Source organism: Chionomys nivalis, chromosome 10 (genome assembly GCF_950005125.1).
Source record: "Chionomys nivalis chromosome 10, mChiNiv1.1, whole genome shotgun sequence".
In the NCBI taxonomy this organism is placed as follows: domain Eukaryota; kingdom Metazoa; phylum Chordata; class Mammalia; order Rodentia; family Cricetidae; genus Chionomys; species Chionomys nivalis.
Window position 1 is genome coordinate 38,194,381 of NC_080095.1, and position 4,472 is coordinate 38,198,852.

The following is a 4,472-nucleotide window of genomic DNA, read 5'->3' on the forward strand; positions in this document are numbered from 1 at the left end:
TCTTGGAACTCGCTCTGTAAACGAGGCTGGCCTCAAACTGAGAGAGCTGCCTGCCTCTGCCTCTCAAGTGCTGGGATTAAAGGTGTGGGCCACCACCACATGCTAGGCAAACACTTTATTACCAAGTCACACCCTCAAGTCTCTGGTGTACATTTTCCTTTTATTTTATTTCATGTGTATGGATGCCCCCGCTGAATCTATGTCTGTGTACCATTTGTATGCCTTGTGCCTGCAGAGGCCCGAAGAAGGATGTTATAGATGGTTGTGAGCCATTTTGTAGGTGCTGGGAATCGAACCCTTATCCTCTGGAAGAGCAGCCAATGTTCTTAACTGCTGAGTCACCTCTCTAGTTCTCTCTAGTATAAGTTTAAAAAATCACTATTATTATTATGTTTATGGATGTTTTATTTCCATGTATGTGTGTGCATTATATGCGTGCCTTGTGTCCACAGAGGTTGGAAGAAGGCATTGGATCCCCTGGAACTGGAGTTATAGACAGTTGTGAGCTGCCATGTAGCTGGCATATTCTCTGGATAAGCGGGCACTGCTCTTAACTACTGCCCTATCTCTTTGGCTCCCTAAGATAAAAATTTAAACTACATATGTGGTTCACATTTTTTTTTTTTTTTGGTGGGTCGGGCAGCACTCTCGGGGCCTTGGTCAGTAACTTCTACATTGTGAAGGTAACTGGCAGAAGTATGACAGAAAGGTTATAGGCATTCAACTTCCACATGTACCAAGATGAATTATTGCAAACCTTTCTCTTCCACTGAGTGGCAGGTAGATACACCTTGAAGCCGTGCTGACAGAGAAGGCATGAGGTCCTCTCATTGCCATTGTTCCCACAGCTGAGATGAATGACAGGGCTCACCCCTCAGATTATTTCTCTCGAGATGAAGCACGCAGTGAACATGATGCTTGGAATTTTCCTTTGTCTGAGGAACTGTGGTTCACAGGTGTCATTGTGTGGGACCATCGGTCACTTCCCTTCTTAGAAGCTTGCATGGCGCCTTCTGGTTCCAGGAAAGCTAGTACTCAGAAAAGAGGAGCTCAGGGCAGACCCAGCTCAGGTCCTCCGGGTCCTGTGTCTGAAGTGCATGTGTCATTAGCCATAGGGACTTTCCTTCCACATCTTGGGGGGAAACCCAAGGACAACAGCAGTAGCCTATAACATTTGGGGAGTCTCTTGAACAACCCTGACCAACAACACAAAAGATAGCTGCTTATGTCTGTCTGGTGTTGGAGTTTTTCTTGGGTCTATGGCTCTCTGAGGGAGCATTATCAGCTCAGATGGGAAATTTGTATTTAAATCATATATGGAATCTCTAGTTACTGACTCCCTTGGCAATCCAGTGTTGCAGTCTGGAGAGAAGCAACTGTATTTTAGCCAGGGATTATGGGAGAAGACCCAACATTCACAGCTGTAGATGACTTTTTTCCGAGTTTAAAAAAACCCGATAGACACTTAGCATTCACAAAACCCCAGGTTTGATTCCTACCATTGCATACTGGGAATTGGGGTGCAAATCTGTAATCCCAACACTCGGGAGAAGGAGGCAGGAGGAGCCGAAGTTCAAAGTCATCCTTCGATACATGGAACAAGTTCAAAGTCATTCTGGTATGAGACCCTATTTGAAGAGAAAATGAAGAAGAAAAAGAAAAAAAGAAAGCAAACATCGAGAACCAATTCTGGCTCAGCATGGTGAGGGAACTGAGGCTCCAAGAGGATGGGTAACCCCGGAGGCTTCATGGGGAAGAAACGGCTGAACAAGGCTTCTGAGCTCCAGGGACCAAAATCCAAAGCTTGTGTGACTCTCCGATCACCCTTCACCTTCTAAATAAAGTAACCAACTATAAGTCAGGAAACAAAGAGGGAAGCCTAGCTTCACTGGCTTCAGGAAAAGCTTCTGAAAGAGTGTGGCATCAATTAGCTGGTCATACTGTGTTCATAGTTGTGTCCCGGAGGCCCAGGTGAGGCTAGTTCTTTCAGCAGAAGCTTTGTTTATTTGTTTAATTAATTAGCTTTATTATGTACACAGTGTTCTGCCTGCATGTATCCCTGCAGGCCAGAAGAGGGCACCAGATTTCATTACAGATGTATGAGCACCATGTGGTCGCTGGGAATTGAATCCAGGTTCTCTGGAAGAGCAGCCAGTGCTCTTAACCTCTGAGCCATCTCTCCAGTCCCCAAGGCTTCCTGTCTCAAAGCAATTTGATGAGTGTCTAAGGGCCTCGCCTCAGACCTGCGAGGCAGAACTCTGGAAGGAGGGCCTAGACTACCTGTATTTTAAAGCTTCGCGAAAAGCATAGCCCTTGATTTTTGGTCTGATTTGAAATTTGGGCTTGCAGATAGATTTCGGGAGAAAGTGGAGCGTTTACTTAAGGAGTGGGCTTGCGGGTTCCATAGGTAGTACTAATGGTTGCGTGCCGACTGATGAATGGCTCCGCAGCCTTCAGATGGCTGGAGTGCATCTCAGGTAAAGGGGTGAGTGCTGGCTGCCACCGCCACCGCTGCTGTTGCCGTAAGCAAATGCTGAGGGGGGAATCTCAGGAAGACCACATCACTGACCCTCTCCTTCTTCTTCCTTTCAGCCCTTCAGTGTTATGATGTATCCAGCTGGTCCAGGATCTGGTGATTCCCCAGAGGGCTTCCCCGAACAGCCAAAGCTCCAGCCACAAATTGGAAATGGCACAGCTCAGACACTGGGTACTGGAACTGGGTATACAATGTGGTCCTTCCTTCCTTAGGTCACGGCTGAGGAAGAAGACCATGTAACAGACAAGGAAAGAGCAATTCAAAGAGGTCTTTGGTTAGCACAGACTTGATGGAAGAACTGGCCTTCGTTTAAGTGACACACACTTTATTCAGTCATCAGTCCCTTCTACGTGACTGGCTGTCTTATTTATTTCGAGACAAGGTCTTTGTAGCCCTGGCTAACTTGGAACTCAGAGATCCACCTGCCTCTGTCTACAGAGTGGCCTGCCATGCTGCACACCGCACCCCCGTGTCTGTGCTCTGTGCACTGGCACCCAGTTCCCGAGCTTCGGGCAAGGGGGCTGGAGGTTAAAATGCACAGACACACACAGACAGAGAGACAGCGATACGGGTCATCCTTGAATTCCCCAAGAATGCCCCCTTTATTGTGTTCAGGGACAGATGGCATTTGCTGCCATCAGGAACTCCTGAAGGTTTCGTGCTCAGAGCAGCTGTAGGCACTCAGATCAGGGGATTACAAGAAATTCAGGATCTGGGGTCTCACTGCTCCCAACACTGCCATGCCCAGCTTCAGTGTCCTATTGCTGTGATAAAACACCTTGACCAAGACATTTTACAGAAGGAAGGATTTATTTGAAGCATACAGTTCCAGAAAGATAAGAGTCACAGCAGGCAGCAGACATGCAATAGAATGGGAGCTGATGGCTCCCATCTCAAACTGCAAGCAGCCAAGGGAACAAACTGAAAATAGCTTGAGTCTTTAGAGACCTCAGGGCCAGCCTCCAGTGATGAAGTATTGCCTCTAGCAAGGCCACACTCCTAACCCTCCTCAAACAGCCACCAGCTGGGGGGACCAGCTCTTCAAATGCTGGAGGCTGAAGGTTGACGAGGACCACCTTATTCAAACTACCACACTGACCTAGCATTGGGCACAATAGAGATGCAGGGTAAACACACCGCCAGCCATACTTGGTTCCTGGTATTGAGGAGACCTCCTTTCATTCCATTTGGGCCACATCACTTTTACCTCATGATAAACACACTACCCACCAGCCATTCAGTCTTGGTCCCTGACCTTGTGGCGTCTTCCCTCCCTCCAATTCTCTCTCCCAACAGGACACAGCTTCTCCCCATAACCCATTTGAAACAGGTGGGGGAAGTAAAAATCTTATGTGCCCAAAGCAAGGGAGGGACTCCATTTGTGACCTCGAATCTGAGCTGGACAGTAAAGGCGGGAAGAGGTGTGGGAATGAGGAAGAATTGTTCCCTGCCTTCTTGCCTCAGCAGAGCTGGGTACAGAAGTTATGGTCAGACGTCTTAGCAAAAAGTCCAGTTTTTCATACTACAGATGAGGAAAGGGCTAAAAAGGGCATGCGGTGTTCCACACCTAGATAGTGGCAGAAGTCAGAATAAAACAGTGGGTCCTTAAAGATACCTTAGAGCCTCCAACAAGCCCCTTAACATTATTATTTATATTTATTTATTTAAATAAACTTTTAAAGTTAGCATACAGAGTAACGGGCTTCAGGCCCGGCTGTTCCGTTGCCATGGAAGCCCCTTTCCTCGCAACCGCTCTTCCCCTTCCCCTTTACTCCTAATAAAGTTGTTGTTGAAGCGATGGCCTGGGGCGGGGCCCGGGCTAAGTTGATGGGAGGAGCCTGGGCGGCTCGACGCAAAGCCTCGGCGGCGTGGGGGGCGGAGCCTGGGGCGGCTCGAGGCAGAGCCTGGGCAGCGTGGGGGCGGAGCCTGGGGAGAC